The 15,785-nt window shown below is 37.4% G+C and overlaps 1 pseudogene; it reads right to left on the bottom strand.

The window, feature by feature from the left end:
• Window positions 1–1,048: 1,048 nt before the first annotated feature.
• The window catches only part of LOC101439030 (SWI/SNF-related matrix-associated actin-dependent regulator of chromatin subfamily A containing DEAD/H box 1-like), a 54,418-nt pseudogene continuing 39,681 nt past the window's right edge, over window positions 1,049–15,785 (bottom strand).

Raw genomic sequence — 15,785 nt, forward strand, 5'->3', positions numbered from 1 at the left:
GCTATTGTGTAAACTCAGCCAGGTAATTGTCCCCTGTTATTTGGTCAAGAAAGCACTGGGCTAAGTGTAATACAAGGGCATTTATGGACTTGAGTCACCATTGACTTTACTGCAGTGGTAAATCATAGATAGCTTGTTATAATTACATCAGTCAGGGAGATTACCTTCAGCAGTGAGTGATGCTTAACTCAATCAGTTGAATCCCTTTAAAGGGAAAGTGATTCCAGCATTGAGAGAGAATTTCCCAGCTTGTCTTTGGACAGCCAGCATCTCCCAGAACTCATCAAGAATCTTCACTGGACTTTCATCGGAGCTCCTGGTTGCAGCCTACCTGCAGAACCTGGACTTGTGCTTCCCCACGTCTGCATGAGAGACTCTAATAAATCTTTTACTATCAACGGATATCTCTTGTTGATTCTGTTTCCCTAGAGAACCCTGACTAATACACTATCCTAATAGTGACTATCCTTTAGAGTTTAAAATGCTAGCATGTGCTTGTAGGGAATTATAATATTTGAGACCTTTAAGACTTGTAGAGGTTGTAGAGAGATGGTAGTTTAGAGCTTTTATGTCCTTACCCTGTCTCAAATGCAGAGAACTTCTCCAGTAAGAGGGAAATTACTTGGAGGATATATTTGAATGTATGAGCATTTTAGCTAGTATTTAGTGCACACATGGAGAGAGGGAAATTAAAGGCTCCTAGGTCTTCATGGACTTTCTTCTTGAAGAAGTTTAAAGACACTCAAATTTATTTCATCTATTACTGATTGTTCAGGGCAAATCTCCCAGGCAATTGAAGACTATATTGACTTGACCTTGGGGTGAGGGTGTAAATAACTTGGACCCTCTAATCCCAGGATTAGCGAAAACAAGAAAATGTAGAGCCTTGGCAGTATTTTCTTTAGTGCCATTATTTCAGGTGTAAAATTCTGGTCTGGTAATTTCTCTTAACGTTGTCACTAATATCAGTTCAATTTGCATATCTTCCCTCCTCTACCACCAAAGCTTTGAAGGAGGAATATTTTGCATTGAATGTTTTGTAGTGATTTTAATAGGACGGCAATAACCACCACTGGACATTGACAAAGTAGGAAAAATGAGATGCAAACACTGGTGGAGGAGTATAAGGAAGAGGACCAAAGTGAGCACATGAGTACTGATCATTTACCAAAACTTAAAAAAAAGATACAGTAGGGCATAGTGTAAATTAGTTTGCTAGGAGTTGAAATATCTGGTTTAATAACTCTTCTTGTTTATATAGCATTATACAGTGTCTATAGTACCATCCCGTAAGTTTTCTTATTTGCTCCTTCCTTCCATCAACCCTATGAAGTGGCTAAAGCCATGGATAATTTTGTGCCCATCTGAATTTCATCTCCCCTTTTTGGTTACAGCAACTCTTTTTATTTGGAGAATATTCCCTCTTCAGTCTATGAAGGAGTGCAGGCTACAGTGATTGTACCACCAGAACCACAGGGTTCTGCAGTGGGAGAGAATGAAATCAATGCATGTTTACTGATGTTTAAAGAAGGATGCAAATAGTCTTGAAGATATTGTTTGTGTTTCTCTATGCTGTTGTGTCAGCTCTACTCTTTTCTGAGGTGGCATATTTCCCTTATGCCTCAGTTTAAGTTGGTTTGCTGTTCCTTGCAACTGAGTGAATCCTGAATAAACAACTGCCAATGTATAGGTTATATGTGCTCCCCAAGGTCATATATCAAGTGTGTGTCTGAGTTGGGACAACAGATACAGGTGTTTTGATCAAATTCTATATCTTACTATACAACTGGTCTGTAGTCCTAGCTCTACTATTGCATAGCTATGAAGGTTTGAACAAATTGTTTAGTGACTCTAAGCCTCTCTAAAATGAAGTGGCTGGATCAATTATCTCCAGTGGCCCTACCAGCCCTAGTTTTTTCTCATGTTCATTTTAAATATTTATCTTTAATTAAACAAGAAAAACATGAAAAGTTCTCACTGTAAAAGTTTCAAACATTAACTATTGAACTAAAACATTGACTGATGAAATAATCCTTCTTCCTTTCCAATTAGTTTAATGTCTATTCTCTAGGAGTTTTTTACCCATTTACAAAGATATGTATGTTTCTATAGAAATATTTAGTTTGATTTGTGCCTTTATGTGTATTTTTAACTTAAATTGTCTCACTATATGCATTGTTCTGCAACTTATTTTTATGATTTAACTATAAATCTTGCAGATCTTCCAAGTCAGTGCCTACAGATCTACTTCATTCTTTTATAAAAATCCACAGTATTGGTCTACCACATTTTGTTTATCCATAACCTCTTGATGGATATTTGGATAGTTTTTTTTTCATTATTAACAAACAAGGCTGCTGTGGACAAACCTGTCCGTATTTCCTTTGTGTGAGTGTTCTAGCACAGATACTAAGAAATGCCAGTTTATATTCCTACTGGTAGTACATGAGGGTTCCTCCTTCTCCACATCTTTACCAGCCATTAATATCATTACACTTTAAAAACATTACCAATTAAGTCTTTGTTTTAAATGTGCATTTGGCTCATTTGAAGGGAGGTCAAACAGCTTTTCATCCATTTATGACTATTGTGGAATTTTTGTTTCCTGTGAATTATCACAGTCTATAGTTCTAAGTATCTAGCTATATGTCTAATCTGGTTAAACATGGTCTCAATTTTGCATTGTTGAGTGCTAAGAGTGGCGATGTAATGGGAATTCTCTTTCCCACAGACAATTTTTTGCTTAGATATTATTGGACTGTCTTGTCCACCAAAGTATGCTTAGAAAATAGACACGGGATTATAGAACCTCATGTCTGGAAAGAACTGAATTTTAGCTGTCATTTAGTCTTACCCAACCATCTGATGTGTAAACTCTGCCTTCAAAATCCTAGCTAAACAAGCATCCAACTAATGCTTGAACTCTGCCTTTTAAGGCGGCTCACTGCATCTGTGAACATTTCTGTTGATTAGAACAGTCTTTTTTTATGTTAAACTAAATCCTGTCTCCCTGTAGTTTCTACCAGTGTTCAGGCCTCAGAGAACAAATCTGGCTCCTCTTCCACATGACAGCCTTTCTGATATGTGATGACAGTTTCTACAATACTCCAAGTCATCTTTTCTCAACGTTGAACATTCTGGTTCCCATAAGTGATACTTAATTGATGCAGATTTAAGTTGTTTTTTTTTTCCCAAATGTGTCCCTAAATTTAGTATCTTAGAGTGGACTGAATGACAATGATAATACTGTTTATAATAATAGAAGCTAGTTTTTATTGGTCATATGATAGAATAATAGAATCTAGCACTTCACATGCATTAACTCATTTCATCCAAATAGCAATTTTAAGAAGCAGACATTTTTTATCCTTGTTTGGTAAGTGAGGAAACTAAGGCACATGGAGGAGAAGTAATTTCCCCAAGTTTGCACTGAATACAGAGGGACTAGAATTTCTCTTATTGTGGATAACATATATCAATGTATGTGCCTAACATCACATTAGTTTTTGTTTTAACTGCTAATAGACTTATTGATTATCGATTCAAATTCCCAAGTCTTATTTCAAAGGTCTACTAGGAAGGCACTTCTTCCCATTCTGTACTTGTGAGTATTGACCCAAACCCTGGACCTTGGATTTGTCCCTGCGAAATTGCATGTAACCTCACTTAGTCTATTATTTTGGTAGCCCATAGTGCTATTCATGGTGTCTCCTTCATCCTATTTCTCTTTGTTCTTTTTGTTAGCTGACTCTCTTCTTGTGATGATTACCTTCACATTTTACATTCTCATCCATGACATCATATACTATATATTTAGCTATACAAAAATGAATAGCTTAATTTATTTTGCTTTCCTTTTATGTTTGCATGCAGAAGGCAGACTCCCAGGGTGGAGGGAAGTGGATATTATTCCACAGGTTTATGGAGGTCATCTGCCCCATTTTTCCTTCCCACTCAAAGGATGAAAATCATTTACCAACTTGTCTTATGCTGCAAGTAACAGTCAGTATTGTTTATTCCAATTTTTTCGTCAGAGATATGCTTGAAAATGATACTGTGCGCAGAACTTGGTTTATGCATCTCTACTTAAGAAAAATATACATGTTTCAGTTTATTAGTAATAAAATAGAATGACACTTCTTATTCTCCTAGGCTTAAACGGATTATTAGCTCTAAAATCAATAAACTACTTTGAACATTTTCTGCTGTATCTTCTACTTTTAATGCAAGAGTAGATTGAGTGATATAGTGCAAAAAACAAGGGAATGGGAGTTGAGAGAGGTGGGCAGGAGACCTGGTTTGTACTATTAATTCTTTATCTGGCTTTATGTTTTTCTGGAAGCAATTTCCCTTCTCTGGGCTTCTGTTTCCTCATCTGTAAAATGAGGGAACTGGAAGAAAAGGATATAAGCACAGTCACATCTCAAAAATTACCTTGAATTCTATAGTTGTTATAATAAAACTCATATCCTTCCACAATTTTGAAATAGCTTTGTGTGGGTGCTTTGTAAATCTCTACTCAAGCTCATTAAAAAAATCATTTAGGAGTTATGTCTGGAAGAAACATTGCCTATTAAAATTTAGAGGACAAAACATTCTGAGCATTACTTAGTGCTGGGTGGAACAAAAATAGCAATCACAGTTGGATTGCTCTGGAATATTTTTATAGCCTAAATCCTTGTGTGGATGACTATAGGCATATCAGAGAGGCACTTTCACATTTTTGGTGTTGAAAAGGGAGTCAGAAGCCCAGGCCTATGCTTGTGCTCAACTATATATCCCCTGGAGGACAAGCCCAAGGAATGCTGGCAACCTCTTGAAATTCATTCAAACACCTGCACAATCAGCCACCGACTTATTAAAAAAACAAGTTTTCTGTGAAAATGCTCATTTGCTTTCTGTGTCAGAAAAATAATCACATGGAAAACATCTGGGAAGCATTTTCAAATCTATGTGCAAATGTATTTATGATGATTAAAAAAAGATGGGCTGAATTATTTTGTTTCTTTAATGTATTACAGATTTTGAAAAGGTTTTGTCATAGCCTACTGGTAAAATGAAGATATTAGTGAGTATAGAATTGATTTACATTGGAAATACAGAGTTTTAAAATATCATCTTCCTGCTTTTTGTGTGTGTGTGTGTTTTTTAAATATTTTTAATGGTTTGGTTATTTGTTTCTTTATACTAAGAATAAGTTTTGTTGAGAGGAGAATTTACTGCCTTTGAGTACTTTTGTTTTTTCCATTTAGTCTATGGGTACATTTATCAGTTAAAAATATACATATCCTCTCTTTTTGATAATTTCTTTCAATAATTTCATTACAAGAGAAGCTAGTCAATGCCAGCAATGTATAGCATTTCAGAAGTGAACAAATTTTTGTCTATTTGTTCCTGACATTTCTGGAAAAAACCCTCTTTGGAGAAAATGAAATTATCCATTTAGCAATACTCAGAATAGTTCATCTCAGTCATTGGCATAAATATATTAACTATGTATTTCATAATAATGATTGCTTTATAAAAATGTAGAAAAGAATGATAGTTAAAATGGAATGTAAATTCATCAGGAGTAGACATAAAATAGTTGTGTATTAGGTTAGATAAACAGTTTAATATTAAATTAAATAAACAGATCAAGACCTATTGAACTATGAGGTATGCTGGGAACTCAGAATTAAATTGAGAGGAATGGGTGGATCCTGGATATATAAAAGACCAAATTAAGACACTAATACCAATAATCAATGTATATATGGACTATATATAATTATTATATCACTTTCCCACTTCCCATTCTTTCCTAAGGGAAATATTCACACACCTTTGTAGCCATAAGTACTGGAGGAAGCCACAAAGTTCTGGAGGAAATTTACTCATTTAAAATCTTCAAATTCTTTGGGTTACCCAGTCTGTGAGTTTCAAGCTTCCAAGTTTGTCCTTTCTCTTATTAGTTGCAATATTTCTGTACTTGAACTCCCTCTTCACATCTTATGTTAAGGCTTAATATAAAATAATTTTTGTCTTAAGAGCTACTATATTATTTCTGTACTTGTTTAGTATATTAATTCAACCAAAATTTATTTATACAACATTCAAGTGTTTAATGAGAGATTACTGTTAGTGAAGTACTCTCTAAGGCACAGAGTGATTTAGTGGTGAGTAAAGCGAAGCAAATGCACCTGCCCTCATGTAGCTAATAGACCAGAAACAAACAAATACATAATTTCAGGTATTTCTTTGAATAAAATTAGAGTAGAGAGTGGACAGAAGAATGGGTGTGTAGAAGACCTCTATGAAGAGGTGACATTTGAATGACATAAAGGATTGAGGTAAGTAAATATCTGTGGAAAGAGTGTTGTAGCAAGTGCAACAGTCTGGAGGTGTATATATTCATATTAGTTTCAGGAGTTTTTTGGTCGATTCTTTGTGATTTTATACATAGAAATCATATCATCTGTGAACAGAAACAGTTTCATTTCTTCTTTCCCAATCTGTGTAACTTATTTTTTGTGTTATTGCATTAGCTAGAACTTTCACTGTGACATTAAATAGCAGTACCAAGAGAGGACATCTTTGCTTTGTTCCTGATCTTGGGGGGAAAGCTTCTAGTTTCTCACCTTTAAGTATAAACTTCGCGGTAGGCTTTTTGTTGATGTCCTTTATCAAATTGAGGAACTTCCCCTCTATTCCTAGTGTGCTGGGAGTTTTTTTCATGAATAGGTACTGGATTTTGTTCATTTTTTTCCCTGCATCTATTAATATTATCATATGATTTTTCTTCTTTAGCCTGTTGATGTGATGGATTACATTAATTGATATTTTTAAGGAAGTACCAAGTATTAAACCCAGTACCTCAAGCATGGGAAGCAGGTGCCCAACTACTTGAGCTACATCCACTCCCTCCATTAACTGATTTTTGAATGTTGAACCAGTCTTCCCGCAGGCCTAGAATAAATCCCACTTGATCTTGGCTATCCTTTTACTTTAAAAATATGTGGTTCTTTATGTTTAATGTTCATTTCCTATAGGCATCATGTAGTTGGGTTTTGCTTTTTTTAAAATCTATTTTGACATTTTATGTCTTGTAATTGTGGTGGTTTAAAACATTATATTTAATGTGCTTATTTATATGTTTGGGTTTAAATCTATCATCCTTCTATTTGTTTTCTATATGTATCATGTGTTCCTTGTTCTCATTTCTCTCTTTTTCTCCCTTTTGGATTAGTTGCATTTTTTAAAAAATTATATTTTATTTATTCATTTTTTAAAAAATATTACATTAAAAAAATATGAGGTCCCCATTCACCCCCACTGCCCCCACCCCACCACTCCCCCCACAGTAACACTCTCCCCCATCATCATGACACATCCATTGCATCTGGTGAGTACATCTCTGGGCATCGCTGCACCCCATGGCCTGTATTATTTTATTTCAATTGTCTTATTAGCTATAACCATTTGCTTTTTTATTTAATGGTTGCTTTAGGGTTTTTGCTATACATCTTTAACTTACTAGAGTCTAGCATCGAATGATATACTACTCCTCATCCAATAAAAGAATCTTAAAACAAGTTACCGCCATATCCTTCTCCCAATATTGGTTTTATTATTTTCATTTTTTATCTGAGGTACCAGGACTGGAGATTGAACCCAGGACCTTGTATGTGGGAAGCTGGCCTGCAACCACTGAGCCATATTGACTCCTCTGAGTTGGTTTTTTGTTTGCTTGTTTTCTGTTTTGTAGTTTTTTTTTAGGAGGCACTGGGGACCGAACCCAGGACCTCCCATGAGGAAAGCAGGTACTCAACTATTTGAACCACATTCATTTCCTGTCATTTATTTTAATTATACCTATGCCTTAAACTTCAAAATACCTTTAAGCTATTTTTTGCTTTAAACAATAGATTATCTTTTTAAAAGTTTTAAATAAAAATAAAATAAACATTTGCCTTTATATTTACTATTTCTTGTGTTTTTTATTCCTTTTTTATTTTTTAGGACATACTGGAGATTGAACCTGGGACTTCATATATGGGAAGCAGGCACTCAACCACTGAGTTACACCCACTCCCTATTTCTTTTTATAAATTCAGATTTCCACGTGTTATCTTTTTTCTTCTGCATGAAAGACTTATTATAGTATTTCTTGTAGTGCAGGTCTGCTTTGCCCTCCATAGATTCCCAGCTCTGTAATTACTAGGTGTTTCCTGGGTTCTCCCTCTCTGTCATGCAGCCTGGAATCTCTCTTCAGATAGTAATCTGGTGCAATCCTAAATCTTCAATCTGTTTTCCCTTTCTCAAGTATTATTCTCTCATACTACGTGAAGATCATTGTTTCATAAATATTATCCTAATTTTTTGGTTGTTTTTTCCAGGAGGGTAACTCCTTTCCAAGTTCTCAATGTGGGCTTGAAGTCCCCCAAGTAGTTATGTGTCTTTATTTTTTTATTACAAAAATAATATTTTTTTGTAAAATCTTCAAGCTATGCAGATGTGCTTACAGGAAGAAGTACATCCCTACTATTCTCACCACCTTCTATTCTACCACAGTTCAAGTGCATTACCAGTCTTCAGGGGAAATCACAGTTTGCAGTTAGTATGTGCACTTAAATATAATTTAATATTCATTTAAAATATATGCACACATATATCATATATATAATCATAAACATCCAAACAAAATTGATGTATACATAAATATTTTATCATAAATGGAAAATTATGCTCCTCTTTTGTAAATTGGTGTTCCTGCTTATCTTTTCTATTCTAGCTGCTAAAATACATACCATGCAGTGGGTTCACTTAAAAACAGGAATTTATTGGTTCACAGTTTTAAGGCTAGGAGAAGTCCAAAATCAAGGAGTCAGCATGGCAGTGCCCCCAAAGATTGTCATATTTGAGGGCTGTCTGGTAATGACCTTTGCTCCTTGGCTTTTTTGTACCATGACAATGCACATGGTGCTGTCTTTTCCTTTCTCTTTCATGTTCCATTGACTTCCAGCTTCTTGCTTCTCCAGTGAATTCTCTCTCTGTGACCTTCTCTATAAAGCCTCCAGTAATAGGATTAAGAGCCATCCTGATTCAGTTGGACCACATCTTAAGTGAAATAACCTCATCAAAAGGCACTTTTTATAATGGGTCCACACCTATAGGAATGGATAATCAAAGAAAATGTGGCATTGGGGTGGAGAAAGTGGCCATGGTGGCTTCTGGGGGTAGGGTGTGGGAGGAAGAGATGTGATGTGGGGGCATTTTCGGGGGTTGGAGTTGTCCTGGGTGGTACTGCAGGGACAGTTACCAGACATTGTATGTCCTCCCATGGCCCATTAGGTGGACTGTGGGAGAGTGTGGGCTATGGTGTGGACCATTGACCATGAGGTGCAGCAGTTCTCAGAGATGTATTCACCAAGTGCAATGAATGTCTCATGATGATGGAGGAGGTTGTTGTTAAGGGTGGAGGAGTGGGGTGAGGGGGATGGTGGGTATATGGGGACCTCATATTTTTTGAATGTAACATTAAAAAAATAAAGAGAAAATATAAAAAATATAAATAAATTTAAAAAATTAAAAATAAATAAAAAAAAGAACCATTAGGTCTGTGGTACATAACTCCAGGCCACCACATTCTGCCCTCTGGACTCCAAAAAGACATGTTCTTCCCACATGCAAAATACATTCCCTCTATCATACCCCCAAAGCCTTAAACCATTTTAGAACAATGATAAGTAAAAAAGAAACGTTATCTAAAATCAGTTATGGATGTGATCTGTCCTTGGATAAAGTTCCTCTCCAATGAAACTGTGAAACCTAGAAAACAAGTTACCTCCTTCCAAAATAAAATGGTGAGACAGGCATAGAGTGGGCCTGCTGTCTTGGCCTGAGGACATCTCTTCTGTCCAGAACTTGGCTTCCATTGTTCTGCCCTTGAAAGTCATTCTTCCTTCAATTCATCCATTCTCTATCCCTTTCAGGCATTGCCTCTATTCACAGAAATTTTACAGAAACTCTTTTGGCTTTGAATGCTCTTCCAGGGAGTTCAAGTCATTAGACAATAGAATCTTCTACAGAATTTCCTGGATAAGTGCATTTCCAGTCCTGATTTCTCTGGGATATCTGACTGTATCCATGTTCAGGCACAGCCTCTTTAACAAAGGATGTTCAACTGAACCCTCATAAGGAGCCTTGTCTTCTAGGGACTCACTTCCTGGAAGCTCAAGGAAGTCCTTGATACAGGTCCTAATCTTGGAGTACTAGGATAGGCTGAGAATTATCAAAATCCATCACTTTCTGGTTCTTTTTTGCTTACGAGGTTAATTTTCACCTTATCCCTTTCTCCTCACAGTTTATGTTAAGCTGCAAGGAGAAACCAGGCTGCACCTTGACACTTAGCTTTGAAATCAACTCGGCTAAATATCCAAGTTCATCATTTTTAAGTTTTGCCTTTCAAATGAACTCAGAACAAAATTTCCCTAAGTTCTCTACACAACAATTGCCTTTTCTTCAGTTTCCAATAACATAGTCATCATTTCCTTCTAAGGTCTCATTGGAGGTATGTTTAATGCTCATATTTTTATTGACAATCTCTTCAGAGCAATCCAGACTTTGTCTACCAAGTACCTCACAATTCTTTCAACCTCTACCCGTTATCCAATCCCAAGGCCAGATCCGTATTTTTAGGTAGGTTTAATAGTACCACCTCACTTTCCAGCACCAAAAATAGTAATAATCAGTGTTCTCCAGAGAAGCAGAGACAGTAAGGATGGGCAAGGCATCCACCTACCACATAGGAGGTCCACGGTTCAAAGCCCGGGCCTCCTTGACTCGTGTGGAGCTGGCCCACGCACAGTGCTGATGTGCGCAAGGAGTGCCCTGCTACACAGGGGTGTCCCTTGCGTAGGGGAGCCCCACGTGCAAGGAGTGTGCCTCGTAAGAAGAGCCGCCCAGCGCCAAAGGAAGTGTAGCCTGCCCAAGAATAGCACCGCACACATGGAAAGCTGACACAAGATGATGCAACAAAAAGAAACACAGATTCCCGGTGGCGCTGATAAGGATAGAAATGGTCACAGAAAAACATACAGCAAATACAGAGAGCAGGCAACTGGGGGCGGGGGGGAGGGAGAAATAAATAAAAAATAAATCTGTAAAAAAAAAATTCTGTAGGCCAGGCCAAAAGCTGATGAGAATTCAATAAATTCCCAGGAGAAGCTAGCTGGCTACAGTAGAGATAGAAATTATTCTTTCTGAATGCTGAAATCAGCAGTTCTCCCTCTAAGATCTTCAACTGATTGGAAGAGACTTCTCTCATTGCTGAAGACAATCTCCTTTGAGGATTGTAGATGTAATTGACCATAGATGGAATCAGCTTACTGATGATTTAGATTCATGAAATGACTCTCACAGTATCAACCAGGCCAGTGCTTGCTTGTACAAACAGCTGGACAACATAATCTAGCCATATTGATGCATGAAATTTACCATCAAATCTCTGTATCTTTAATTTTTTTCCATGTGTGCTAGACAGATCAAACTAATTATTTGAAATATCTGCATAGAACTTCATAGTACGTGTGATGGTTAGGCTAATGTGTCAACTCGGCCAGGTAATTTTGCCCAGTTGTTTGGTCAAGCAAGCACTGGGCTAATTGTAATACAAGGATGTATGTGCTTTAGTCTTCAGTGAGTTTACTGCATAAATGATTGATTACATCTACAATCAACCAGGGAAATGAGTGATGTTTTATCCAATCAGCTGAATGCCTTAAAAGGGAAGTGATTTCAGCATTGAGTGAGAATTTCCCAGCTCGTCTTTGGACAGCCAACGTCTCCTCCTCAAGGACCTTCATTGAAATTTCATTGGAGGCCCTGGTTTGCAGCTGGCCTGCAGAACCTGGACTTGTGGATCCACACGGTCATGTGAGAGACTCTTATAGAATATCGTACTATTTATAGATATCTCCTGTTGATTCTATTTCCCTAGAGAACCCTAATACAGTATGGATACACTGATTTTTGCTATTTAGTTATTGCCCTGTTGATGTATATAAGGGTATTCACCATTTTTTCAATGTTATAAATGTTATAATGAATATTTTTGAACCATAATTATTTCTGCACATGTGTGTATATTTTTGTAGGATAGACTCCTGAAAGTTTGATAGGAGGTGCTAGTTTCTGCAAATAATTTTACCAATGTTCACTTATAACCAACAAAATAGGAACATTTCCTACTACCCACACCTTTGTCAGTCTGATGGAAGAACATTACCTTTTAATATTAATTTATATTTCCTTGAGACATAGTGAAATTGAATATTTTTTATTATCCGTTTGTAGTTGTTGTTCTGTAAGTCATCTGTGTTTTATCCATTGCTTTTATCAATTTGGTTGTTTGGTTTTATTTTTTGATTTATATGAGCACTTTATATATCCATCTGTCTATTATATGTATTGCAATTATTTTCACACAGTTTCTTGTTTTAACTTTGCTTATGGCACTATTTGCCGTATTAAGTAGTGCATGAAAAAGTATCTTCTGAGGAAAAATAAACCTCTTTCTCTTATATTCCCTTTAAAGTATTTCCCCTCTTTCACCAGCTGCAGGGCAAAGCACTAAAATGGTTAGGTGGTGTTTGAGAAAGAGAAAAGCAGTTCCTGGCATTTGGGAGATGGTTTAGTACTAACAACAAGGCTTTGGTGTTGCTAGGAGGTTACCTGTCTACTCACAGGTGGACCTTGATGTTCTCCTGGTGAACATAAACAATTTCACAGAACATCAGAATTGAACAAGGCTACCTTATCACCATGATGGATCAAGACACAACAAGACCACTCAGTAATCATGTCTGAGTACAGACAAAACATGAACATTGTTCAAGTCCCCAAATAAACAAACATCCTCATCCTGGCTAATATGAGTAACTACTGTTTCTTTGCCCATTATAACTTCACGCTTGCTCTAGAATTCTCTCCCCATAGATAAGCTTTATTAATTATTCAATCATAGATTTACCCCCACTTCCAGACAACATCCTATCCAGAGCAAAGCCCTAATTCATTATAACCTCTAGAAAATCAACTAACACAAACCCAAATCTTATATATTTCTATCAACTTTTTACTGAGACACCTCATGGATTCCTATGGTGTGTATTCTGTATAACTGCAATGAGTAATAAACTCAACTTTTTTAAGTACAAGTGTGTTCCTCATGGTCTTTGCCTGGAGGGCATTGAGAGGTTTATATAAAAACACATTGGCTCTTATTCAAACTGCATTTTTGATACAGTAGAAAAGGTCATTTACATTGTAATTAAATCTTATCCTGCTTTACTACCTCACTAAATGTGGGTCAAAGAATAGTTTAAACTTTGAGAGATGTTATGTAGATTGGGACAAATATTTAATATCTGGTAGTCAGTGTAACAGAGTTGAAAGAACACAGTTTGTTGTGAGAAAATCTGAATTTACAACATACTAGCAACAAGGTTTGGGGGAAATTCCTTAACTTATCTGTTTTGTTTTGTTTTGTTTGCTTTTCATTGTCTTTTTTAAAAAAGATAAATAGATCACGCAAAATGTTACATAAAAAACATAAGAGGTTCCCATATACCCCACTTCCCCCCTTCTCAGGTCCTCCTACATCAACATCCCTTTCATCAGTAAGGCATATTCATTGCATTTGGTGAGTACACCCTGGAGCACTGCCACACCACATGGACCATAGTTTGCATTGTGGTTCACACTCTCCCCCAGTCCATCCAGTGGGTTATGGCAGGATTTACAATGTTTTGCATCTGTCCCTGCAATATCATTCAGGACAACTCATCCAGAAAATGCCCCATATTACACCTCTTCCTCCTGCTCCTTAGCAACACCCGTGGCCACCATCTCCACATCAATGATACAATTTCTTCCATTGCTAAAGTCATAATAGTTCTATAGTAGAATACCAGCAAGTTCACTATAATCGAATTATATTCCTCAATCCTGTGGACCGTGGGATAGATCCCACATGGCTGATGGATGCGATTTTCCTGCTTGCAGTTGTAGACACACTTGGTTCCCTGGTGGGGTGGTTAACCATCCTCACCTCCCTGTCAGCTGACCTGGGTAAGTGAAACAAACCGGAGAGTAGGTGTTGCAACTCTGCTGAGGCTCAGGGTGCAGGTGACACATGGACTGTCCAGAGATTCAAGTCTCCTGAGCATACACAAACCCCAGTGCCAATCACTGGTTCAGTAAAAGTGACAGAAGAGGCACATATAGAGAGGTCCTCATCTGAGTCCAACTCCATCACATTCAGGAACACAAATTCCAAAGTAGGGCCCACTAGCAAGGCAATGAACTCCAGAGCCATCTGTCATGGCCATAGAATCTGTGTCTCCATAGCCCTCAGGAACACCAGTACCTAGAATTGTATCTACTTTGGCTGTCTCTGGGATCCTGCTCAGACGTGCATAATGCTTTACTTTATGGTTTTCATTTTAGACTATACCGTTTTATAAATTTTTGCTGATATTTAACATGCGGAACACTTCCACTGCCCCCCAATTAGCCCCTCTTCCATCTATTCTATTTCTCTCTCCCCCTCACCTCAGACCCCACAGTGACAACTAAATTTCACTGCTTGAAGTACAAGGTTCATAGATACTTACAACAATTCTGATGTCTTGACACTCTAGTCTATCTTCCCTCATTGGGAGTCATCCATGCTCTCAAGAAACAACCTCTCCTCTGTTTGAGAACATCAGTCTGCCCCAGGATGGGCGTACAAAACTTTCCTGTTCATTGTATCTGTCTCCACCTACTGATATAACACAATATGAAAAAATGAGCACACACACACTCCCTAGAAGCCTGCCTCAGGTGCACCCTGTGCCAGATGCCCCCCATCAAACACCTTCAACCAGTAACCCTTCCTTATATTTTCTAAAGAGTTTTCTCAACATTATAGTTTGAACCACATACCCAAACAATTTCCCGTGTTCACTTGCATTCCCCAACCTTTCTCCCAATTTCTTTGACCATCTGACCTATCCTCCCAATCCTAGCCCCCTCAAACCTGGAGAGACCCAGCCAATATTATCCCTATGCCCCTGTCTTATCCCTTCACTGCACAAATCCTTACCTCCATTTCATCATAGCTTTTGCCCATATAGGCATCAGGTCACAATCTTCCACTCCCCTCCTCTTTCCTGTAAGCCTATCATCCAGTCTCTCACTCTCTGAGACAGCTTGATTTGCTTAATTCATATCAGTGAGGTCATGTAGTATTTGTCCTTCAATGCATGACTTGCTTCACTCTCAACATAAGGTCCTCAAGATTCATCCATGTTATCATGTGTTAGTAATGTATTCCTTCTTACAGCTGAGTAGTATTCCATTGTGTGTATATACCATATTTTGTTTATCCATTCATCTGTTGATGGGCATTTGGGTTGGCTTCAACTTTTGGCAATAGTGAATAATGTCGCTGTTAACATGGGTGTGCATATATCAGTTTGTGTCCTTGTTTTCAGTTCCTCTGGCTATATACCCAGCAGTTGAATTGCTGGGTTATATGGCAAATCAATAGCTAGTTTTTTTAAGGAACTGCCAAACTGTTCTCCAGAACGGCTAGATCTTTCTACATTCCCAACAGCAGTGAATGAGTGTTCCCGTTCCTCTGCATCCCCTCCAACACTTGTAGTCCTCTGTTGTTTTTTTTAATAGCCTCCACTCTAATGGGTGTAAGATGGTATCTCATTGTAGTTTTGATTTGCATTTCCCTAATAGCTAGTAAT

Source organism: Dasypus novemcinctus, chromosome X, assembly GCF_030445035.2.
Source record: "Dasypus novemcinctus isolate mDasNov1 chromosome X, mDasNov1.1.hap2, whole genome shotgun sequence".
NCBI classification, from domain to species: Eukaryota; Metazoa; Chordata; class Mammalia; order Cingulata; family Dasypodidae; genus Dasypus; species Dasypus novemcinctus.